Raw genomic sequence first — 27,214 nt, 5'->3', positions numbered from 1 at the left:
TTTAAAGCATAACACTAGGAGTCTGGGAATTAAAATTAGAAGAAAAATGCTGGATAAAATTGTAGATGAAGCATGATGAGGAGACTATTAACAGTTGTTGAAACTGAGTGATGGGTACATAGAATCAATATAGTTTGTTTTTATAATGAATGAGTTTGGAATTTCCATAATAAAAAGATTTTTTAAGTGTATGGGCTTTAGAATTAGAATAACCTGGCCTCAAGTCCCAGGTCAGTCAATGACGAGCTCTAAGACCTTGGACAAGTTTCAATTTTTCTTATGCTCATTTTCTTCCTCTACAAAATGAACATACTATTTCAGTATAAATGGTTACTATAAGAACAAAATAACGTATTTCACCTCCTAAGAACAGTTCAGAGCCAAGATTTTCCCATGTGGTATCTTTGTGTTAATTAAAACAGATTTCTTCCTCAAGACATCTTACTGCCATTAAAAAAATAATAATGATAAATTAAACATATGTCTTGAAGTTGACTACAACATAAATAGGGGGCTGGTGTTGCGCAGAATAAAACATGCTCAACTGTATGCAGCAGCACTCAATTGTCACAAAGTCAGTGCTAGATATGTTGTGATAATTATTCTCAGTCATCAAAGCCACGTAAGAATGGTAGGAAGTTGGGATCTTGGAATTTCATGTCAGTGAGTGCTTGGTAAAGGAGTCTCCTTGAGGCTCATGATAAATCCATTCCACACTCTCATCAATTTGCTGTTTTCATATATCTGAAGTGCCTTAATTAAACCAAACTTGTTAGTCTGAAAGTGAGAATAATACACCACAACTCTGGCCACCAGCTGTCCATAGAGATGGCCCTAGCAGCTCCTTCTGACCACGTGGATCATTTTCTAAAGTTTCCTTTTTTATTTTATCCTCAACTGTCCTTCTTTTTTTAAAAACTATTAATTTTTTTCTTATAAGCTGCCTCAAATCCCTCTTACTCACAAAAATTACATATTTAGATAAACACAATAAACACAAATTCCATTTGAAATGGAAAATGGGCAAATTTTCATGTTTCCTGAACTTGCTGAGCAGGGACACATTCATTTTATGAATTGTGTGACTGTCTTGAGTAGAGTTCTAATGGGATATGGTGACTTGGCATGCTTTTAATGCTGTTTAATGCTGTTCTTCTGTTCTTTCTGGAATCGAGATTAGAGGATAACAGAACTGGTTTCCACTGACTGTTATGAGATGAATGACATTATTCTTGATATAAATGTATCTGTTTTGAACCTTCACAAACCAAAATCATGACTTTTACATCAACAAAAAATACAGAGCTGGGCATATCAATTGTTATTTTGATCTTTTATTTTTACTGATCCTAAAACTCACTTAGAAAGTAACTTTATTAATTATGCTTTCTCACCATAGCTTTAGATGTTCTTATTTATATGCATAAATTGATTTTATTTTTAATCTATATTAGTTTTTATAAGTAAAATACTGCCTTCTAAAATTTATTTTGATTGAATGGCTAATTTATTGCTTTACTTTTTACCACCAAGTCTTTAAATACTCTCACAGAATTTTTCATTAGTTGGTAAGCAATGTAAATTGAGATTATTAATCAGCTTGAGCTTAATGTTATCAATAAGGGTTATAATTTATATAATATTTATGTTAAGAGTTACAAAAGGAGTTTACTTTTCCACAAAGAATTCAGCAGTAGAAAATATATTTCCCATGTAACATGTTTCAATGTATTTAAATAAGATATTGGTAAGGACATTATTTTAAAAACAATTACTATGTGGCAAGCAATCTGCATGCATTTTCTCATTTAATAAAACAAACCTATTACATAGGTATCATTCCTATTTTCAACTTATAGATGAGGAAACCAAGGCACAAAATAAACAAGTAATTCTCTCAAGTCCCCAGGCAATTAAGTGATGGAACCAATATTCTAACCCTGGCCTCTTTGGTAACAAACCCTCTGTCTTTATCATCATGTGTCACCTAGTAGGTAATGAATCCTTAGCCTACAGAAGGTATCCACCCACAAGTTTATGTAGGTAGAACAAGAAATCTCAGAAGTACAGGGTTTCTTTCTTCCATGACAAAGAGCTGTTGAGCTTAAATACTATGATTTCAGTGTCTTTATAAATGAAGGAGATAATAATTCTTTTAAGGAAAAAGGACCCCAAACCTCTTTACCCTAACAATTATTTAAATCAACCTTAAGTTAGAATGTAGAGTATGGATGTGTGTCAATGAAAAGCTCAGAGGCCTGTTTCATCTACAGTACTTCACCAAGACACTGAAATCCTTCTGATGGGATGAGGTGCTTGAGGTCAGAACAGAGATGAGAAGGGCATGATCAGGTCTAGAAAATTAGTCACTGGGATGATTGAGATAAAGGTCCTTTTACAAGTCAGTTACTGTTGTTCTTCTCATCTTTCTCAGAAGAATGTGCAATAAGAGGCAGATCCAAAGAGGAATATGGCTGACAGAACCCTTCTTTGCAAGAAATGAGCTGACTGATCAGCCTCTGGAAGCACCAGAATATTACTGGCAGTGGCAGGTAGAAATTTAATTATGTATCATTAAAATCACCAGAGGAGAATATTTAATCTAACAGTGTATGAAATCACTAGGAAGCACTGTGAGAATGATTGAACTTGCTCAATGGAATTAGAATACATTTTTTATTCAAATAAACAGATGGATGGATAGATAACCCAAAATTTTAAAAACAATCTCAAGTTCTAATATTAATGATATTAATTGCCAGGATCTTATTAAGAGAGAACTGGTAAAACCATTAAGTGGTTATTGTGAAAGCCAAATAGTATGGATCTGATGCTACTCAGATTTCTTTTCTCTATCCTAATCCTATGCCACCTCTGACCTGACATTTGCAATACTTTGTGTAAAATTAGTTATTTCTTGGTACTGGGGCCTCTATATTAATTATAAAGAAATCTTATTTTCTCTGTCTACAGCAGCTCAAACAGCATTTCATTATTTATCTTGTTTTTACCTATTCTGGTTCTTATTACCTACTGCTTGATTTCATGTAAAGCTGAAACTTAAAAGGTTTTTTTTTGTTTGGTTTTTTTTTTTTTTTTTTCCAAAAAATCTACAAATGCTCTTGGGATCATTTTGATGATCATTTTGATGCTGGCTGAGGACAAAGCAAAAGCTGATACCTTGCAACCTTCCCCCACCCCCAATCCTGGGTGGGAAATAATGTGACATTCTTTAGGAATCTCCCACCTATCTTAATGTTAATACCTTGCTTGCTAGGGGAAAAATGACCTTGACAATGACAAGGCCTCAAGGCCCCTGGTATCTTGTAGCATACGAAAGTTCTATTGAAACCTCCCTTTTCTTTAACTTCCCAACCCCATGGTACAAACCTGCCACCCCTCACAACCCCAGGGCAGCCGCTCTTTCTGCCCATGAGTCATCTCCCCGTGCTTTAATAAACCACCATTTTGCACCAAAGATGTCTCAAGAATTCTTTCTTGGTCATCAGCTTTGGACTCCACCCCACTGAACCTCACCTATATTCTAAGACTTCATCATTTGGTGCCCAACATGGGGCTTTGAGTCTTTACATTTGGAGTCTGATCTTTGGTGAAAAACTGATTAGTACTTTTCTCTCCTTTCCCTTTAATTTCATTTCAGGGGCTTTTCAAGGAGTGTGGTCTTATTAGAACACTTTCATGTCAATTGCAATCCTCTAGCCCATGGCTACTCTATGGGGAGGAAAATGTCTGCCTTTTGGCTGGAAGTTAGTACCCTGGCTGGAATGGTAATAAGACCCAGAAACTTGATGCCCTCTTTCTCTTCCTGTTCTTATACAAAGTTGTCTGTCTTGGGCACGGGACAGCCACTTAAGTCATCAGGATGGCTGCCAATCTTAAGACTCCCATGTGAAGTTCCTCCGGATTGGTCTAAAGTGATCCCCTCAACATCCCTGGTCTAACCACTTCTGCCATGGGACCTCCACTGGGAGCCAGCTGAAACCAATACCTGACTGAATTAAAATGCAACCAGGGATCATTTCCTAGGGAAGTTGGCTGTGAGGACTGCATGTGCTGGAATGTTGCCTAGACCCTGATGGATTTCAGTTTTTACCATTTCTTATCACTGTACTCTACTAACTACTTAAAGCTACAAAATTCAGTAATTTACCCTTGTAAAATTTGTCTAGTATTTTCTATGGGTTAAAATGGCAAAACAGTATGCTACCTTCAGGACAGACGATGGCATGGCACGGCAATTTAGTCCATTCACCAGGCACCCATCAACAGCCTAGGATGCAATGGGGTAGAGGAGGGGCACCAGTACCCCTCCAGGGCCTTTTATGGCAGGAATGCCTTCCCTGGGAAGGCAGGATTGTGAGCAATAGTGATGTCTTATTGAGGCATGCCTCCAGTTGCTTTCAACACATGGGAACCTCTGACATATCCTGCATGGGATGCCACCCTGGAGTCAAGGGGGATTTGGTAATGGACTTTTTCTTTACTTTTCTGGGAGTGTGGCCTCAGTAGGCTTCCTCAGTTCTCAAGGAACTGAACTACCTTGCAGTGCCCTTTTAACCCACTGGAAACAGATTGCATTGCAAAACTTAGGAAAGGACTGAGGTCCTGTAACACTGCATGGCCTCAGTGGGATCTATCAGTTACATCTCCTCTGTAGGAAAAAGGCAAATGAACCTAGGGAATCTTCATTGCTCTACACCAAGACTCCAACTTAAGGGCCTTTTGCAGAATGTGTTTGCCCAAATGGGTCAGCTAGTAAACTCTGTCCTGACATATTGTATGATAATTATCTAAATAAGCCTTCTAGTAAACCCAGGTCGTGGAAATACACAAGACATCTCTAGCAAAGGGGACTCTAAGTTTATCTCTTTTCCTCCCAATAGATGTAGGGGCTTCTCCCTCATGCATTTCCCATGTTAATGGCTATAACTGGAGCCAGCTGGGGTTAGTCTAACTCAAGATGGCAACTTTAAGAAATATTCCCAACGAGCTGCCGAAACTCCCTTTGTTTCAGGGAAATTCCCTGTCTTCTCTGGCCTGACATGGACTACCTAACCCCTTGTTGGTGGGAAAACATGGTGTCTGCTTCTCTGTTGGAGCTGATGAGCTCTGAAACTGGGAACCCTTTCTCTGGCTTCAGGCAGTATTTTTATCTCTTTTGTCTCCCTCTTCTCCTGTTTCTGCCACCTTGGGTGTGGCCTGCATAACTGGCCTGCGTACCATCCTCAGTACTTCCTGCACCTTGGCTCCTTCTCTTTTCACTGTTAAAGAGCAAGAAGAATGCCCCCTGGACCTAACACCTCCCACTCCAAATTTCCTCACCTATGTCTCAGGTAAATATTGAAAGTGAGGTGGGACCAGGTGGAACATAAATCGGGTATTTGAACTAAGTTAAGTTTGTTGTTTTAATTAAGATAAACAAGTCTTTGAAGTTATAGAAGTAAATGTGAAACTTCTATCAAGGTTTACTGAAGTTCAAATAAGCTCATGTTATCTCTGTTGCCATTTGTTAGCAAAAAGACTACTAAACTGATGGTTAATTGGCTCAATGTTTTCACGTGTAATTGTAAAGGTAGCTTTCAAAGTCTTTGGTAACCTGAAACTTTAATGTTTTGCTTGAATGATAAATGGAATTAAATTCATTGGACATCTATGTCTTTCAAATAGGATAACATGCTAAGTTATTAATTACTGGACATAGGGTTGTGCTATTGACTTATTGCAAAGAAACTACGGATATTTAAATCTGTTGGTAAACATGTTTTGTGCTTAACTGATTCACAGATTTGCCATATAAAGAATTCTGGTGTAACAGTTCACAATGGTTACTCCTTAGTCTTCACTGGAGATTGAGGTTTTTAACTAATAAATGACTGGTGGGAATGCATTTTGTTGAAGATAAAAGGCAATTTTGTTCTAAAGGAGGTGGTTGTTTGGAAAGAAAAGGCTGGGGACAAAATCTGAATGCAAAGAAGTTGTAGAAGGTTTATGATGGTAAAACTTGGGAAAGGAATTGTAGGCATGGTCGGGACAGACTAAGATTAAAATAAATGGATTTAAAAGTGCACTGGTATATAAGATTGAGATTCTCTCTGTTCAAAAAGACAAAGTTTTCTTAAATTAATTGATCTGCTGTTAAGAAGAAAATGTAAACAGTTGTTTCCTCTTTGCCTGTTCAGAAAAAAAAAAAAAAAAATTCCACATTTTACCTACCTCAGGTCTTTAAAATCCCTAATTATATTTAGGTATGTGCTTTAAAACTGTCTAAGATTTTAACAAGTGTTGACAAGATTTAAATTGTAAATGAAATCTCTTTAACTCATTAGGCTTTTCCTTGGTATGCTAAGTTAGGTAGTATGCTAAACAAATGATAAAACTCGGGTTACATTTAGATAAATGTTATAACTATTCTAGAGGTTCTATGCATTTCTTAAAGTTTTAATGTTTTGATAAGGTCATCGCTTGATATTTTAATTATTGAAGTGTTATGTGTCACAGAAAAAAATCTGATTTCCTTGCCAGCTATACTGTAAACTCTCATCTCATCCACTCTTTAACTATATCTATTCTGAGTTTTTGTCATTTATAATTGTTTTAATTCTCTTGTAAAATGAGTTTTACCTTAAAGGAGATTCATATAAAGGACTTTCAGGACAGCTGCAGGTATTTGATATATTGAAAATCCTAAGACTGAAATGGCTAAGAATTTCCAGAACTAACTAAAGCTGCATTCAAACTAAACCAGAATTAGTAACATGGAACTTAATGAACTAAAATATTATAGTGTTGTGTCTCATTTTAAACATTGCTGGTTCTCTAATGTTTGCTCTTCTACTCTAAGGAAAATTTTACTTAAGTTATCTGTGACTTACAGAAATGTAAAAATATTTATTTGTAAACAAATCAATGCATTCAACTTTTCTCTCTATGTGAACCCTCTGAAAATCCAAAGGTCTCAGTAAGTATTCCTTCTTCCATGGCAATCAGTCATTTACATAAGTTCAGTAAGAATCTGTTCTCCTTGTAACAGGACACTATTGGAAACATGGATTATTTTACCAAGGCTTTGACTGGAATGTCATATTTGAGAAAGACATGCATAGACTAAGATATGACCAGAGAGCTTTAAGGAACTAAGGTTGACTTTATGAAACCTGGGGCCATAAAGCCCTTTGGAACTGTGGCCTGATACCTTGCTTACAGATTTCCCAGCAGCCTCACCAGGTGAGGAAAGAATGCCACTTCCTAGTAGGTGCAGGAACCTCAGGATAAGTTATAGTCCTCAGGAAGAGGAATTTGCCCAAATCTACAGGTGTTGTAGGCAAGTCTGCTGGCATGTACTTGGCTTGGCTTCTGGCCTACAGAGGCTAATAGAAATTCAACCTAGAGATTCCTTATAAGAAGTTCCAGCAAAGCAGATTCTAAAAGATCTATATGATCACTCACTGTTTTTGCTGATCTTATGTAAATGATTAGGCCAAATCTGTTTGAACTGGACTTGTTTTTCAAATAAATTAGTCCTGATTTGGCTATCTCTAAAAATGAGGGTTATTTTAGAAAGAAAAATTATGTTTCAATAACACATCTTTGTGGATGGTAAGTTCTAGATTTGATTGTCTTTAAACGTTTGTTGTTTACCTAATTTAGACAACTAGAGGTAAACTTAAGAGAAATTACCACAGTAACTCACATATAGATAATCTTCTGCTGATTATTCCATGGAGATAATAACAGAACCCCATGGGCACATAATTATTTAAATGGCTAGAAAATGGGATCGATTCCCCAACAATTGTATAACTCAGCTATCACCTTGACCAATTCTGTGGGGCTAGGATAATGAAATTGCCTAAAAGCTGGAAGCATACACCACCCCAAAGGATTAACTATGGACTTGTGGAGGTAATGGATGACCCCACTTCCTTTAAGATTGGATTGGATGATGGACTTGGGGATACCCTTATCTACTGAGACAAGTTTTCTCCCACTTGCCAGTGATGCTTTGTAATTAGGATATTGTTAAGGCTGGACCACTCAAAGCACTTCTTAATGGTTTTACCCCTTAGTCATATGTATCCTAGAAGCCACATCTATTGAGGTCCAATTGCAAACAAAGGCTTCAGCTAAGCATACAACAGTGCTCTTGGTAAAAGGACCCTCAAATCTCACTATCGGACAGTCCTTGACTGTAATGACTTCACACCAAAATGTCTTCGAAACCAAAAGCCACCAATGGATGATGGAGGCCAACTTACTAAACACTAGGCAACACTTACAGATATGCCAGAAATAATGCTTAAAACTTGTCAAACTTTAAACTGAGTTACCTGCATGCCTGAATCTGACCATTGTACTTCTTTCTCTATAGAACAAAACTGTTCAGAGTTTATTGATCTTGCTCACTCTAGTTGACCAGATTTAAGATGCCCCTATTAGAAACACAGATGACAGTTGTTTTACTGATGACAGTATTTTTTATAAAAAGAATAAGAAAAGCTGGGTATGCCATAGTGCTCACTAGCACTTTGCAATTCCCAAAGCCTTAAAAATTAATATTAATGCTGACTCCAAATATGCTTTCCTAGTCCTACATGTCCATGGAGCAATTTGGAAGAAAAAGGGATTATTATCAAGCCATAACTTCACAATAAAATACAGGCCTAAAATTTTTACTCTTCTTAAGGCTGTACACGTACCTAAGGAGATAGCTGTAATTCACTTCAAAGGATGTCAAAGGATATGACCTTAGGAACCAATGAAAGTACTAATGGGTTTACACCAGACCACTGATTTGGGCAAAAAGATCATGGAGGTGACAAAAACTTTGTGAAGGAAAGCTGTCCCTGGGTTTGGACTCCAAGGGAGTCCCTCCAAAGTAACAATGGACTGCCTTTTATTACACATTAAAAGATGGCCTTCCAAAATTAAATTGCCCTTGATATTTTTTTTGAAAGATTTTATTTATTTACTTGACATTGAGAGAGATCACAAATAGGCAGAGAGGCAGGCAGAGAGAGAGGGTGAAGCAGGCTCTCTGCTGAGCAGAGAGCCCAGATGTGGGGCTCAATCCTAGGACACTGAGATCATGACCTGGGCTGAAGGCAGAGCCTTAACCCATGAGCCACCCACGTGCCCCAGCCCTTGATATCTTGACTGCTGTTATAGAAACCCCAAATCGGAGGACTGTCTCCTAACAGGACTCAATGGTTATATGCCTCTAACTTGTGCTCATGGCTTCCCCCAAGCTGGATAGGCCACTGTACTCTGGGTTTTGCCTGGAATCAAGGATGCATTATTAAAACCATTACCAACCTGGCCAACCTTTCAAAGCTTAAAGCAGTGGTGAACTCAATCTGTCTCATTGGTATGACCACCTAACATCCACTTTTGTTCCCCCTTTGGAATTGGAGGATGTTTGGCACATGGAAGCTCTTACTGAGTTCATGGTCAGCCCTAAATGACCCTCAAAGTAGCATTTCTCTATTAAAATGCTATGGTAATACAAATGCATAAAGCAGCTTTACAAAATAGAATGGAATTGGATGTTTAAACTGCTACACAGGTAGAAGTTGTGCTATCACAAAAACCAAATACTATGTTTATGTTCCAGATTATCACAAAATATTTCTTGGGTTCTGACATACTCAAGTTAGCACTTTAAACAGCCCCTTTCCCCTTTAATGACTGATTAAACTTCTGGACTGGAAAAGGGGTTTTTGTCAACTAGCAAAAAACTTTGAGCTTCATTTTCTTTTTATTACACTAATCATGTTTTACTGTTTTCTCCCATGTCTTCTCACCTTGTGTTGACTCCTTTGCTGCTATAACTTCCACAGGTGATCCTTTCCACGTGGGAAGATCACCTGAGCAGTCTCCTCTGGATTCAGCTGCCTCTGTCTTTCATAACTCCCCTACATATTCCCCAACTGACCAGTGTTGACCTGAGTAGGTAAGGACAACTCTACACCCTCGTTCAGCAGGAAGAAGTTACAGAAGCTGAGAACCTCCACCTTCGAGGGCTGGCTGAAGACAAAGCAAAAACTGACATCCTGCAACCTTTCCCCACCCCCACTTCTGGGTGGGACATATGTGACATTCTTTAGAAATCTCCCACCTGGGACGCCTGGGTGGCTCAGTTGGTTAAGCAGCTGCCTTCGGCTCAGGTCATGATCCCAGCGTCCTGGGATCGAGTCCCACATCGGGCTCCTTGCTCCACGGGGAGTCTGCTTCTCCCTCTGACTCTGCCTTCCACTCTGTCTGCCTGTGCTCACTCTCTTAAAAAAGAAAAAAAAAAAAGAAAAAAAGAAACCTCCCACCTATCTTAAAGTTAATACTGTGCTTGCTAGAGGGAAAAATGACCTTGACAATGGCAAGGCCTCTTGTAGGTCCTCTTTAGCATATGAAAGTTCTATTGAAATCTCCCTTTCCCTTATCTTCCCAACCCCAAGATACAAAATCTGCCACCCCTCACAACCCCTGGGCAGCAGCTCTTTCTGCCCATGGGTCCTGTCCCCATGCTTTAATAAACCACCATTTTGCACCAAAGATGTCTCAAGAATTTTTCTTGGTCATCAGCTTTGGACTCCACCCCAATGAACCTCACTATATTCTAAGACTTCATCAAATTCCTTTGTAGTTCAGCAGCCTAGGACTGGTACCAGAAGGAAACCTTAGCACCAATATAATGAATAAAATAATCTTTCCTCCCAGATATCACCATGCAGAAGTAACTGATTTGACTCCTTCATTTATTAAATTATCGAGCTCCCCCCCCACTGCAATAGGACTTTTTACTATAAAAATAATTATAATAATCATTAAAAATAGAAGTTACAACAATTATATAATCTGCAGCTTGTTTTAAAACACTGCAGTGTAGGCAGTGCAGTATTTCTGTGCTTCTTAATCAGATCTCATTTCTACTGTACAAACCGTTAATAGATGGAGCTCTTTAATCAAATGAACCAAGAAGGCTTCAACTATATCTAAGGGGATTCCTTCTAGGGTTTGTCAGTTGTCAGAGAGATATTAGTACTTGTTTTTCCATTGCTAATATTAGACGTGATGAGGCTTATAGAATAAATGGAAATAGTGTACATATCGTACATATTGTATTTTTATGTGGCCAAGGATATAAGAATCTGGTGAGCTTAGCAGTTCATACTCTGTGAACTGATCTGTTTTCTGGGGATTCAGATTAACATATATGCTCCTCTAAGAGGATTCCTTGCTTGCTCTAACCAGAAAAAGTCAGTCAGTCTGCCACTACAAAAACCTGCCTCAAGGGAACCTTCAGTAAAGGTATTTGTGGAATTCCTTGAGACAGAGAACTTAAATTTCAACAAGTTTAAAGGATGAGGTTGTATAAATACTGGTTTTTATGTGTACCTTCTTGCTAATAAGTATTTCCATGTCAGCAAATTTAAGATGAAACTTGATTTAATGAAACAAACCACCTGGTAGTAAGGCTGTGTCACAACTTCCTACCATCCTCCTATGTGACTCTGTAAGTCATAATCATCATAATAACAATGCATTTAGCATTTACTACTTGAAAGCAACTTCATACTACTGTGCACAGCTAGGCAGGTGGTATACAGCAACAAATCATCCACAAGTCATTATTAGGAGCCTATGATATCTATCACAAAGGATCCAAATTCTATGAAGGTCAAACTGAGTTAAGTCAGTTTTATAACAGTAATAGCCATCATAAGCCAGTGTCTACTGAAAGCTTGCCATGAGCCAGACAGTATTCTGAGTACTTCATATACAGTGTCACATTTGATCTTCACAGTAAACCTAGAAATTAGATACACTTTTATCCCTAGATTCAGAAGGATGTGACATATACTTTTACACACACACACATTTAAATAAACATAATCATTAATATTAATTTAATATAAATTTGCTGATATAAATTTATTCATGATCTTAGATAACATGTAAAAAACCCACATCTCCTCTCATTGCTCTGCTTTGATTTCATAATAATTAAGCATTTAATGGTTATTTAATGGCTGCTTTTATTAATTTATCATTTTTATAATATTGTATAATTCAGTTATTTCCAGTATTTTAAAAAAATCATAGAGAATGCATCAGACCTTCTCTGTAAGCATCCTAGATGTATTCACATAAATCATATTCAGCAAACAATATTTGGCCTCTCTTTTTTAAATTTGGAAGTTTCTGTTGACTTTATAATCATAAATGCCTGTATAATCATTGTTACATATTATATCTTTACCTTTCAAAAATAATATACCAATTTACTATGGCGAGTTTAACTATGGTATTAAATTACAATTATGTTATTTTGTTAGAGTAAAATTGGGACTAAGAAGTTGTTTTAATACCCTTTTTTCATCAATCACAAGGATGACTATTTTTCTTATGTTAACTGACTTTTTGTGTTCATTTACTTTTTCAAAATTCAGCACCAAATGTGAATGGTTCATTTAAGCTTTTAAGAGTAAGGATCCAGAAGGAGACAAACCATAAGAGACTCTTAATCTCACAAAACGAACTGAGGGTTGCCAGGGGGAGGGGGTTATGGAGAGAGTGGTTGGGTTATGGAAATTGGGGAGGGTATGTGCTATGGTGAGTGCTGTGAAGTGTGTAAGCCTGACAATTCACTGACCTGTACCCCAGGGGACAAATAATACATTATATGTTAATTAAAAATTTTTTTTTAAATGTATGAAGAAGTTAACAACCAAAAAATCTGTTCCATAAGCACCTGTTCGAGGTTTCCTTGATGCTAGCTGTCTAACCAACTATGGCTAAAAATGGTTAAATATATAGGACAATGTGCTTACACTTGAAAGCTATGGAAGATCCTTAGAGGAGACTTTCTCTGTAGGCATCCTAGATGTATTCACATAAACCATATCCAGCAAACAATATTTGGTTCTTATGTGCTCAAAACATAATTCCTAAGATTTCAGTTTTTCCCGTATCTGACTTTCTCCCTGCAGTCTCTGCGCGTGTCATTTTCTGCCTAGATCACTGTTATGACCCCTTCTGCAACGGACTAGGACAAATCTCAGCTCATCATCTCAGCAGAGGGAGCATCCTTACCTCTGCCGAGTTAGGTTAGTGGCCCATTCTAGGCTCTGCCAACACCACATTCTCTTTTCTTTGATAACACTTGTTTGATATCTGTGTGTCCTCATAGAAAATCTGTTCAAGAATGGCAAGGACATATTTGTCTTGTTCATTGTAGTACAATGTCTGTCATAGTGTAGGATCTTGATGAGTATTTTTAAATGTATGGATAGATGGAGAGAAACGACAGATATATGGAGAGCACCAACATTATTTGCTCTGTTATAAGCTCTGAGTTCTGTTTCTTTACAATAACTTACTTCCCTGGGAGACAGCTTTTGTCTCTCAAATTAGAGTAGACATAACTCTGGGGTAAAGGAGTTCAAATATAATCTTCAACAATGAAGATCAGAGTAAGGCACAAGACAGAGATGAGATTTATTCTGGGAAAAGAAGCCTTTAGAATTTATCTTCATTTCTAGACTCTGGAGATGTCAGTCATTAAGGGATTCCAAAATCTGAAAATAGATTGCCTGGCAGACAGCCTGCTCTCTAGGGTAAAATTACTTCCAAATATATCTGAAGGCTTTTTTTAGAGGTTTAAAATGCTGCAGTGACCAGCCCAGTTAAAAATGGCCCACCAGACACAGCTTTCATGCTGATTCTCTGATTTAAGTGCCAAATGTAAGAATATTCTGTAGGAGGCTCAGGTTGGCAAGAAAGCCATTGTCCAAATCTTACCCTAAAACACTATATAATTAATCTTAGCCAAATAGGTTGATAAATTCTTCTTCCCTAGGGATTGAATGAATAAAAGTAAGTAAACAGAGTTAAATTTAATCTAACACTGTGTATATATACTCCTAGCATTTATTTTTAATTAGGCAAGCAAGGGATTAATAAATTGTTGAAAAGTGTATATGTTTGCTCTTGAAAATACTTACTTGCTCTTTACAACAGAAATGAGTTCCCAGTTTAGTTTAATTCTGTAAACTGAAAAGGTAGTTTAAGATTTTAAGTAGTCCCTTCTCAAGGAAAAGCAAATTCATAAAAGTGGGAACCCACATTTCTTAGAAAAAGCAACACTGAATGGACACATGGATAACTAAGTTAAGCATCAGGCTCTTAGTTTCTACTCTGGTCATGATCGCAGGGTTCTGTGATGGAATCCCGCATTGGGCTCTGTGCTTAGAGGGGAAACTGCTTGAGGATTCTCTCCCTCTACCTCTGTCCCTCTACCTGCTTGCATGCTTGCTCTCTCTCAAATAATAAATAACTCTTAAAAAAGAGGGAAAAAAAAACACTGAAAAGTGTTAGATTCATGCTGCATGCCCTGCTTTAGCAGGGGAGCACAGTACCCTCAGTATAATCATTTACATCACCACCTATATTAACTATCGCTCTATCTTCTCTCTGTATATTAAAAGAGACCATTTGAGAAAATATATGGGTTTTTTTAGGAGTTTGCAAACTTTGGTGACAGATTTTATAAATAAACCAATTTTTTCCCTAAACAAACTTTTGTTGTTTTTATTTCTTTCTATGTAAATGAAATTTATAATTTCATTAAAAAAACAGGTATTGTCTTAATTGTTCCTATGCCAGAATTCTTTTTCTGCTAATTTTCATAGGTCTTATCCTTGGGTAGCCACTTTTTTTTTTTTTTTAATATCTTTCTGTAATCATGACAATCTATTTTACTCTATAACTCACATCTTTGTTATCTGCACTCTGTACAACAAGAGAATCATAGTCCATCTTTTTAAAAAAATCTGTTCAATGAAATGTAACCTATGGCTTTGGGCTTTTCACAAAGCTACACTCAAAGTGACACTGGGGGTTTCAGTCGTCTCAACGTTTGACTGGGAAAGGATTTTCTTCCTTTTTGGCATGATTCAGTTCCTTACAGACTATTCTACTACAAGCTCTTTTCTTTGCTGGCTCTTGGGCAAAGGCCACTTTCACCTCCTTACTGTGTGATGCCTCTCCATAAGGCTATCTCATAAAAAAGAGCCAGTGAGATAAGAAGAGGGTGAGAGGGTCTGAGGTCACTGCATTTGGTTACTTAGTATCAAAAGTGGTAGCCCACCACTTTTGCCATATTCTAGACATCAGAATACAATCACAAAGTCTAGCCCATTCTGAGTGAGGGGATTACACAGGGAGATGAATTCCGTAAGGCAGGGATTATCAGGAGCAATTTCAGAAGCTGTCTACTGCAGACATACAGTTGAAATGAAAAAATAACACTTTGTTCACATGTAGAAAACATACTCATCTATGTAGAGAGTGCTACTGGAGCCATGAAAATGCTATTAGAAGTAATAATTGAGTTCAATAGGATTATAAAATATAGGTATCAATATACAGATACAATAAGAGTATCAATATACAGAAAATAAATCTATGTCTATGTACTTGCAACAACTAATATTAATTTTTAAAATACCAGATACAATAGTATCAAAGATTTATTAAGTATAACAAAATATATACAAGATCTATACATTGAAAACTACACAGCATTGTTGAGGTATTAAAGAATAGCTAAATAAATGCAGAGGTATACCAACAACGTTAATTTGAGAGATTCAGTAAAGGTGCTAATTCTTCTCAAAATTGATCAAGTGATTCAATGAAATCTTAGATATTTTGTAGAAATTACCAAGATGATTCTAAATATATTTTTTGAAATGCAAAGGACCAAGAATATTGACTTTTTAAAAGCAGAATAAAGATTGAGTAATCAACCTATCTGATTTCAAGAACTACTATTAAGCAAAAGAAATCATGGCAATGTTATATAGACATAAGAATAGATATAAAAACCAATAAAACAGAATATAGCTCAGTATTAGGTTCTATAGCTCAGTATTCAGTGGATCTTTCAAAAATGCAGACAATTTAATCCAATGGAGGAAAGAGAATCTCCTAAGTTTTTTGTTGGAACAATCATTTATCCACATGTTGAAACATTTTAAATAACCTAGAACTCTGCCTTGCACCATACACAAAATTTAATTCTAAATATATCAGAGACCTAATGTGAAACCTAGAACACTAAACTTTTAGACAAAATATATGAGAAAATTTTTGCAACCGTCATGAAATAAATTATTTCTTAGGTGGGACCCAAAAAGCACACATCATACATTTCATTTAGTTTCAAAACTTCTGACTTTTAAAAAGATACCATCAGGAAAATTAAAAGGCAAGCCAACCATGAGAGAAATGGTAGTATGTGTATATTTAATAAAAATATTTTACTACAATGTACCAAAAATTCTTTTAATACAATAACAGCAAAAAAATACCTACTCCAAGTGGTCAATATATTTGCACATAAACATCATATAAGAAGGCACATCAATGTCCAAAAAAACACAAAGATATTCAAATAATTAGTCATCAGGAAAATCTAAATTAAAACCACAACGTGATACTTCTATGCATCTAAAGATTAAAAAAAAAATCTGAGAGAGAGAGAACATGGAAGAGAGAGAGAGAGCAGGAGCAGGGAGGAGGGCAGAGGGAGAAGCAGACTCCCTGCTGAGCAAGTAGCCTGACGTGGGACTCAATCCCAGGACCCTGGGATCATGACATGAGCTGAAGGCAGACACTTAACAACTGAGCCACCCAGGCGCCCCTGCATTTATTAAAGTAGATGAACTTCGGAGAATGACGATCTCATGTGTTGGCAATGATGTGAACCAAAGGCAAGGTATATCCACTGTGGCTGGGAATATAGGATGGTAGAATCACTTGGAAAAGAGTTTAGAAATTTCTTAAAAAGTTAACCACGAACTTAAATATAACCCACTGTAAATTATAATAAATATTAGAATAAAAAAATACTCAGAGTCTGGAACATTCCTACTAGAAAATAAGCTACACAATATATATTGTGGGATTTTTAAAAATATGCCTTGTGTATTGAAAACCTATTTAATTTAAAAAATTGTTCATATTCTATAACTTATGTCATCAAGTTTCTTTATAGTCATTCGTGACTTGAAGAGAAGGTTATGCTCCTGATATTTGAGGCAGGAATAACTGAATAACTAAACATAGTAGTTTAGTGTCCTAGAGGAGTAAAGTGCCATTCCTGAGAAGAAACATTTCTTCTACTTTGCATTTCCCTATCCAAAATCAAAATCCATAAAAGGAGCATATGTCTGGAAAAAATTAGGTCAGAAGCTGACCTTCTTTCCCTAACAGAGTAATAAGAGGGTATAGGTTTCTGCAGAGAGAGGCATTCTCCCCAGTAAAAATGTATAACACGAGAGTCATGAGTAACTTCCTCCCAAAGAAAATCAACATATTAAGCAGGAGAATGGGAATAGTAAAATTAGTTACTAAACAACCACATTAATTAAACAGCCACAACAGACAGATCATAGGAGAACTAAATCTTTTCATTTTCTATAGGTGAGTTCTATGGACTTTCTACGTGATGTAAAAAACCACAGTCACACTAATATGTGTATCATTAGGTAGAATAGACTTGTGACAGGTAGAATAGACTTGTGACAGGTATATATGTTGACTAGCTGGTATGATTCAGAATGCTTTCTGAAGCTCTGTTTCCAAAATGGCTCATTTAAAAACATGTCTGGTTGATAAAACATGTCTTATGATAAATAAGCCAGAACAAAGATAAAGTCATTAAAAGCATATATTAAAAGCATATCTCATATGATCATAGGTTAAAAATGTTTTCTTTGAATTGCCTAACTCCACATGAAAACAAAGTTTTTAATTTGATCAGTGCACTGAGGTATGTATTTTCAAAATGAATTCTAATAGTGAATATGATAACTATTAAAAAGGAAGAGAAAAAAAGTTTGACCTGACAGTTTGGCCAAGTTTGGTCACCTTGGTTGAAGGCCTTTTCATCCTATCAATTTTAAACAAGAGAATAAAACCCTTTCTGGTTTGAAGTCATGAGAAATAACTCTAGATTTCAGTATCTCTACTCTGCTTTGTAAGTTTATTCTCAATTTCTGTTGGATATGGTTATTAAAATTATTTTTACTTCTGTTTCTATTTTAAGTAGGTTTTTATTGATCTATGACCATGATGGTAACAATTTAAAATAATCTGTCACTCCCACTGCCACAGCTTACTCTTCCACTGTATGGGTTCCAAATAAGAGCTGCCATGTATAAATAATCTCACCTGATTTGCAAGGGCAGCTGCTGCTGAAATTTCTGATCATGATGAATTAAAGTGCTATTAAGCCATTGAGTCGGAGATAGGTTTATTGTGAGAAATGTTTTGTCACACTGTCCTCCAATTTTGGAAATTCTGCTGTGAGCTTTGGAATTAGAAGATAAAGCTACTCTCATGGCTTTAGCAAAGGATATTAATTACTATGTCTGGTAGCAAATAGAACTGAAGATTTTTCAGAGAATCATTCCTCTGCCCATTAGCATCTTTACAATGAATTACCTCATTGCCACTTGAATGGGATGCTACAGTGCATTCTCCCTGTGGCATATAAAGATCAGGTTTCCTATCTTTGGTTTCATGCATAATTAGCTGATTCAGAGAATAACCCCAAATAATTTGTTCATATCTTTTCCTTCTCAAGAACCACCATTTCAGAAATGCCTACAGGCTAGATGTATGGCCCAAATTCACTTAATTCACTTGCTAAAAAATATCTATAAGCAAATCTATAAGCAAATGTTAAGATAGTTAATAAATTCTATTGAAAACTACAGAAAGAGAAGCCTTGTGTTTTTGTTTGTTTTGTTTTAAGACAGTGGACTGAAAATTCTGGAATCAATAGATATATGTCATCCTTCAATTACTTTCCTTTTTTTTTAATTTCTTTTTTTTTATTAATTTTTTATTTTTTCTAAACATATATTTTTTCCTTTTAACATTCCTGTCTGACAAAGGAGCTGATTTAGAACACGTTGTGATTGATGATTCCCCTTCAGCACAATATATCACTGCTCTCTGCAGATGAATTTCCAATGCTGAGTAGAAAGCTAGTGTGTGTAGTCCAACCTAAGGGAATGATCAAATCTTTTGTAAAAAAAAAAAAAAAAAAAAATGCGTAGAGGTGCCATCATTGATATAAAAGTGAAGGAGATACCCTGCCACTTTCAGAAAGAGACCTGTATTCTGCAACCTTTCAGCCATACCCTTTATGTGTTTGCCAGAAACTATGAGACTGAGAAACAACACATGCTTTTCTGAAAGAAATGAGACAATCTCAACATTTACAGCACCTCTGTTTTATAAAGGCTAATTGTCCCATGATATAAAGCATGTCAAGTCACTGTCATAATTAAACTGGGAAATGACTCCTCTCTGCCGAAGGAATTATGCCAGCAGCTTGAATTCACACCTCTGACCACTATGTTATCCTTCTGGCATGAAGAATTCAAGCAATGCTGATCATTTGTTCCATGCTCATTAGTGACTCATCTTAGGCTTCTTAGAAGTGCATGACCTTGAAAAATAAAGTTAGTGAAGTGTGACAGAAAAGTAATATTCTGCAAAGACCAAAGTGGTAGCACACGAAGTGGTAAAATTTGATGGGAATGGTACAAAATGAAATTTAAGCATGCACCAGCTTTCTTGGTTAATGCCTCCTCTCTAGTATATATTTTTATGTGAATAAATGTGGACACACTTTCTCAGTAAGTGACATAGGTCTCCAATTTTTCCATTCTTTTTGAGCTTCACTAAAGGTAAAGAATATCTTTTTTTGAGATCAGAATTCCCTGTTTGAATGGTTAGGGCTTTGACTCCACTATGTGCATTTTTAAAATATTTTGCACATGAACAATTCAGGAGTATAGTAAAACTGTCATTTAGGTGTAATGGAAAAGTAAGAATTTTTATCTTTTACTCCTTTGCTTTATAGCAAATTGCTTGAATTTGGTTTTGATGTGTGTTCATTTTGTGTTTTTAATAAAATGACTGGTTTATTTTAAGGTCTTTTTAATAGGAAACACAAACCTTTTAATTTTATCAAATATACACACATATTTTTTAATTTACAAAAATCAGTAGATAGTATTTGAAGTACTATGTAATATTAGATCAAAGGAAAAACTCTTGTAACTCTCTCTTTACTTTGGAATCCCACATACTAAAACTGGGCAGAGCCAAGAACTGATAAGCTGCAGAGTCTAATTCATACTAATTCAACTGCATTTAAGGTGATGGTAAAAATCAGAATGTTTTTAGATGGCAGACTCCATATTATGATGACCATAGTGGTGACCTTGAACTACAATTACCCAGATGAACTCAGTCGTGGTTGTATGTGTGCATGTGTGTACCTTAACAGACAACTGGGAGTAATTAGGGAACTCTAAGTTAGATTGGTTAGTACATGATACTAAGTTTTTTTGTGGATATGAAAAATGGTTTTATAATTACATAGAAAAATATCTTCATTTTTGAGATTTGCTTGCCTTGTAGCCAAGGTTGAAGTGTCATTATATAAACAATTTCTTTTTTGATAGCATCCAAGCAAATGTGTGTTTATTCACTTTGGAAAAAAGAAAGACAAGTATTTAACACAAAATATTATTGTTAGTTTTTTGCTGGTGGTGTTTCATAGGAATGATCAACTTCTCCATAATCAAATCACTTCAGTTGTGATTTTCACTCTGATTTACTTATTCAGTTCAATAAATGAATAAAGTGGACCATGACAGATCAATGCTGAGAATGTGGCATGAAACAAAAACTATAATTAGTCCAAGTTTGTGCACCTGAGACTTGGGAAAAAAACAAACAGCCAAATGACCAAGAAATGCTTACTTAAATTTGATTAGTGAAGTTCTTAGCCACAGTAAATATTTATTTCTTTATGGACTTCATGGTCTGTGTCAGGTCAAAACAAGAAGAAAATAGTTTAGATTCAGGAGAATCTAAAGCAAGCACTTAGGAGCCAGTGTTTGAAGCCCAAAATAATTAGTAGGTTTGTTCTAAAACCAGAACCAAAGAGTCTATGAAGCAGGAACAAAGTCCCAAAGGCCATGGGGACAATTCAGGGTCAGGGAACATACTTAGAAAGCGGGTCTCCAAACAAGGTAGGGAGGGACGAGTAACCAGAGGATGAGCACATTCCTACCCAACAGCTCTAGTAGTAGTGCTACTTCCTCCCTTAACACCTATGTTTTAGTTGCTGTAATTATTGCTTCTAAATTTCTGAATGGACCAAAAAACTGCCCCCATATTTGAGACTTCATACAACACAGCAATCTCTCCCTAGGGTACTGTCTCCTTTCTTTTTCAGACTTAGGTGAAGTCTTCTAACTTCTCAGGTTTCCATGCCCATGTTATTTCTGAGCTCCCCTCTTGTATCTCACTGAAGAGTGGTGCTCCTACCCTTAGGCCATAGGACCACATTCTTACCTCTATCTCAATGCTTTCTTATGCACATTCTCACTTCCAGGCTGTTTGTCTTTCCTTCTGAGCTATGAAGTCCGTAGACCGGAGTCATAACCGGTAATCTTCGTATACTCACTGCATGCCTGATCTATACTGAATTAGTGAATGAAAGAACATTTGAATTTAAAATTTCATCTCAGAAATGAGCTATCAAGTCAGGAAATGCCATGAGGAAACTTAAATGCACACTACTAAGTGAGAGCAGCCAATATAAGAAGGCTATCTTCTGGGACGCCTGGGTGGTTCAGTAAATTAAGCCGCTGCCTTTATCTCAGGTCATGATCGTAGGGTCCTGCGATTGAGTCCTACATCAGGCTCCTTGCTCAGTGGGGAGCCTGCTTCTCTCTCTACCTCTGCCTGCTGCTCTGCCTGCTTGTGCTTTCTTTCTCTCTGATAAATAAATAAATAAAATCTTTAAAAAAAATAAAAAGGCTACTTAATATATGATTCCAACTATATGACATCTGGAAAAGGCAAAACTGGGGAGATTGTAACACAATTAGTGGTTGCAAGGGATAGAAGTGGGGGAATGAATAAGTACAGCACAGATGATTTTTAGAGCAGTGAAAACACTATGTAATGCCATAATGATGAATACATTTGATAACATATCTGTTCAGACCCACAGACCACTACCAGGAGTGAACCATAACATGAACCATGGACTTAAGGTGGAAATGACATGTCAATATAGATTCATCAGTTGTAGCAGATGTACCCTTTGGTGGGGGATTCTGATAGTTGGGGAGGCTATACATGTGTGGAGGCAAAGGGATATATGGGAAATCTCTGTGACCCTCAATTTTTCTGGGAATTTAAAATTGCTCTAAAAAAATCTTAAAAAATCTGGTCTCGGGGTGCCTGGGTGGCTCAGTGGGTTAAGCCACTGCCTTCAGCTCAGGTCATGATCTCAGGGTCCTGGGATCAAGTCCCGCATCGGGCCCTCTGCTCAGCAGGGAGCCTGCTTCCCTCTCTCTCTCTCTCTCTGGCTGCCTCTCCATCTACTTGTGATTTCTCTCTGTCAAATTAATAAATAAAAAATCTTTAAAAAAAAAATCTGGTCTCTAAGTCAAGTTATAACTTGTGAAGAACTTGACTGAGATTCATAAGCAGAGAGTATAGACATAATTAATGAATTTCATCACATCTAAGTTTAGAAAAAGAAAACATTGCTCTGCTTTCTAAATCTTCCAGCAAAATTCTTAAAGGAAAGAAAAGAATCCCTGGCCTTTGCATGTACTTAAAAAAAAATTCAATCCCAATTTCACCTGTTATATAGTGTGAATGAGAGTAAAGTATGGCTTGGAGCTTGTATTCTATGCATTCCTACTGTTGTACTCTGTAGAATCCCACAAAAAGCAGTAAATGAAAAAATTCCATAACATCAATACCTATGCCCAGTAAATCCTCTTTCAGGCTTTAATACAAATGAGACATATCTTGGGGCACCTGGGTAGCTCAGTCTGTTAAGTGTCTGCCTTAGGCTCAGGTCCTAATTCCATTGTCCTGGGATCAAGTCCAGCATGAGGAGTCCCTGCTCAGTGGGGCATCTGCCTCTCCCTTTACCCCTGCCCCCTGCTCGTGGTCTCTCTCTCTCTCTCTCTCAGATAAATAAACAAAATCTTAAAAAACAAAACAAAACAAATGACTCATATCCTAAGGTTCAGAGAGGGTGGCTACATAATCTGGGAGGTAAATGTAAAATAAAAATGCATGGCCTTTTGTTAAAAAGAGAGGAATAACAATACCTTAAAGCTCCTGAAATATCCTGTTTCATTTACAAATATTTTATTACTGATAAGGCATAATATGTGTAATAGTGATCCATAAGAACACAAATTAACAAACTGTATAAAATATTTTTGTGTCATATCATTATTTTATAAAATAAATAAATTTTTTTTTAAATGTAATACTTTGACCATGAGCTTATAGGGTGGTTTTCCACAACCTTTTTTTTTTTTCTTTTGGTCTTCAAAATTTATATCTAGCTTTTTTTTTTTTTTTTTTTTTATTTATTTATTTATTTATTTGAGAGATGGGGATGGGGGGTAGGGGCAGAGGGAAAAAGAGAGAGTTTCAAGCTGACTCTGAGCTGGGCATGGAACTCGAGGTGGGACAGGATTCCATGATCCTGAGATCAGACCTAAGCCAAAACCAAGAGGTGGACATTTAACCAACTGTGCCACCCAGGCATCCCTAGCCACTTATTTTTAATTGATGTATATATACATCATATATATCTATATCTATCACATATATCTATATCTATCTATATTTATGATTTATTTATTTTAGAGAGAGAGAAAGAGAAAGAGCACCAGCAGGAGGGTCAGAGGGAGAGGGACAACGAGAATCCCAAGCAGACATTTTGATGAGTGTGGTGTCTGATGAGGGAATCAACTCAATGTCAAGACCCTGAGATCATGACCTGAGCTGAAACCAAGAGCTGATGCTCAACCAATTAAGCCACCAAGGTGCCCCTGATTGATATATTTGAAAATAAGTATCAGTTGATCCTGACAAATGTAAGATCACAAATAATTTTTCATAATTTTTAATTTTAAGAAATATCTTTTTAATGATGTGACTGTTACTGGAGCTATTATGATTTTTTTATAGGCTGAAGCAATACTGGAATAAATTTCTTAAATAGCACTTCAAAATATAAGCTTCTTCCATCTACACCTGATGATTCTCATGGATCAATGTTCCTAAAGGTATTGAATACCCCCTAAAAATCAGTTTCTTGCATATCTGAATTTACTTTTAAATTTAAATTTTATTATATGATCTTTCAATGTTCCTTCTAACTTTCTCTGCAAATTGTAAAGATCCTATTAAAAAAAAGTAGTTTCATAATTTGTATATAATTCAAAATGCCTGTTTATGAATTCTATCACTGTATCCTTGATTATAAGTACCTGAGGGCTTGAGTCCACCAGTATGGACTCAATCACTAATCTCTTTGCATATCTCCACTGCTCCTGCTAATGCTCTATTTCCCATCAGATTTCACTTATAAAACACAAATTCAAAGGTAAAATTATAGAGAATTATCAAGAATTCCTGTCTTTAAATATGATGGAGGGACTTTGAGACCGCGGACATGCCTAGATATATGGATGAGGACAGTAAAGCCAAGAGGCCAATTCCTGTAGGTTTACCAGATGTGAAAGGGAGAGAAAGCAGAGGACGGTTTGAGCCAACTCGAAGTACGGCCCTGCTCAAGAGTGCTCACCCCATTAGAGTGGGAGTGAGGTTATCACCGGAATTTCTCTAAGTCCAGAGCACACTAGCACAGATTATTACTAAGATGTAACCCAATGGATCAAGCACTTAAGTCTTCATCCCTTGGGAAGGAGTTACTGGGTCATTCATTAAAAAGAACAACCGAACTCAGGTTTTGAAAACAGTAACCCATCTAAAATGAATGCAACTATTCAAGTATGTTGTATTAGTGTTAAATCAGGAATGATTGAGTTGAATAATGCTTCTTCTAAAATCAGAAGTGGGGGCGCCTGGGTGGCTCAGTGGGTTAAGCCGCTGCCTTCGGCTCGGGTCATGATCTCAGGGTCCTGGGATGGAGTCCCGCATCGGGCTCTCTGCTCAGTGGGGAGCCTGCTTCCTCCTCTCTCTCTCTGCCTGCCTCTCTGCCTACTTGTGATCTCCCTCTGTGAAATAAATAAATAAAATCTTTAAAATCAGAAGTGGGTTGAGGCCTCTGCCTTCAGTTCCGGTAGTGGTTTTGGGGTCCTGGGATCGGGCTCCACATCAGGCTCTGTGCTCGGCGGGGATCCTGCTTCCCTTCCTCTCTCTCTGCCTGCCTCTCTGCCTACTTGTGACCTCTGTCTGTCAAATAAAAACAAACAAACAAAAACAACAAAAAATCTTAAAAAAAAAAAAAGAAAAAGAAATAAAAGGCATCCAAATGGAAAGAAAAAAAGTGAAATTGTCCCTGTTTACAGATGATATGCATCATTTAATTCTAGAGGTGGGAGGCATAGGTAAATAAATATAAAAATATAAATATAACTAAGTTAGGGCGCCTGAGTGGCTCAGTAGTTTAAGCTTCTGCCTTTGGCTCGGGTCATGATCCCAGTGTCCTGGGATCAAGCCCCGTATCGGGCTCTCTGCTCAGCAGGGAGCCTGCTTCCCTTCCTCTTCCTCTGCCTGTCTCTCTGCCTAATTGTGATCTCTATCTGTCAAATAAATAAATAAAATCTTTAAAAAATAAATAACTAAGTTATATGATGTCAGATAAGGCTAAGTTAAAAAACAAAACCAAAAACCTAAGGCAGAATTAGGGAATACGGCCAGAGTAGGAGATATTTTATACAATCTTTTAGAGAAAGGACTTTCCAAAGAGGTGACATTTCAAAATAAACCCAACTAGATTGAGGGGCTAGACATGTAAGTAACAGGTGGGAGGGTATTCTGGCAGAGAAGACATCCTGTGCAAAGATCCTGAAATTGAAGGGCACTTGACATGATTAGGTAATAGCAAGGAACCCAATGTGGTAGCAGAGCAACCTTAGCTGGAACCTTCAGCTATCAATTTCTAATTTCTTCTATATCCCCCAACCTTAGGCAGCCACTACTTTCTCTCTATATTGTACCTATTCTGGACATTTCATATAAGTGGAATCACACAGTATCTGTCCATATGTTGTAACTAGCTTCTTTCACTTAACATAATCTTTCAAGATTCATCCATAGTGTAGTATATATCAGATGTCATTCTTTTTTTTTTTTTTTTTTTTTGGTGGCCAAATAATAGTTCATTATATGAATACGGCATTATTATGTTTCCATTCCTCAGCTGATGAACATTTGAGCAGTTCTGGCGATTATGAATAAGGTTAAACATTCATGTGTAAGTTTTTTATGTGGACATCATGTTTTTATTCTCTTGGAAATACACCTAGCATGGATAAATAAAGCCCATCTCATGGTCATCTTGAATCTTCAAAGATTATGTTAAGTGAAAGAAGCTAGTTACAACATATGGACAGATATTGTGTGATTCCATTTATATTAAATGTCCAGAATAGGTACAATATAGAGAGAAAGTAGTGGCTGCCTAAGGTTGGGGGATATAGAAGAAATTAGAAATTGATAGCTCAAGGTTCCGGTTAAGGTTGCTCTGCTACCACACTGGGTTCCTTGCTATTACCTAAACATGTCAAGTGCCCTTCAAGTTTTTATGTGGACATCATGTTTTCATTCTCTTGGAAATACACCTAGCATGGGTAAATAAAGTCCATCTCATGGTCATCACTTTCCTTCATCAGAACTGAAATCTCTCTAACTTACTACATGCCTCTCTTCAGAAAGAACAAGGCAAAAATTTGCATTTATTAAGTGTTCAACAAACTCTAATCCTATTTTGTATGTTACTTAAAAAACATTAAGTGCATATTAACCTTCCTATCTATAAACTAAGGGACTGAGATTGTAGAAATTATGATTTACTCAGTGTCAACAATAAGAGTAAATGCTAAATGTGAAACTGGATTATGAAACAAAATTTAGCTTAAGCTTATACCACCTGCCTGAGTTGCTTAAGAATGACATAGCTAAAATCTATTCTTCTTATCATACTCTTTGAAGAAGGTATCATTTTTACATTCTTTTTTATATATGACTAGACTGAAACATGGGGAAATAAAGTACCTTGCCCCAAACAAAAGATCAGGATAGCAGAGGATGAGAC

The sequence above is a fragment of the Mustela putorius genome, unplaced genomic scaffold (genome assembly GCF_011764305.1).
Source record: "Mustela putorius furo isolate JIRA1106 unplaced genomic scaffold, ASM1176430v1.1 tig00003859_pilon_pilon_pilon, whole genome shotgun sequence".
Taxonomy (NCBI): Eukaryota; Metazoa; Chordata; class Mammalia; order Carnivora; family Mustelidae; genus Mustela; species Mustela putorius.
Note: the sequence above shows the minus strand (reverse complement) of the source record.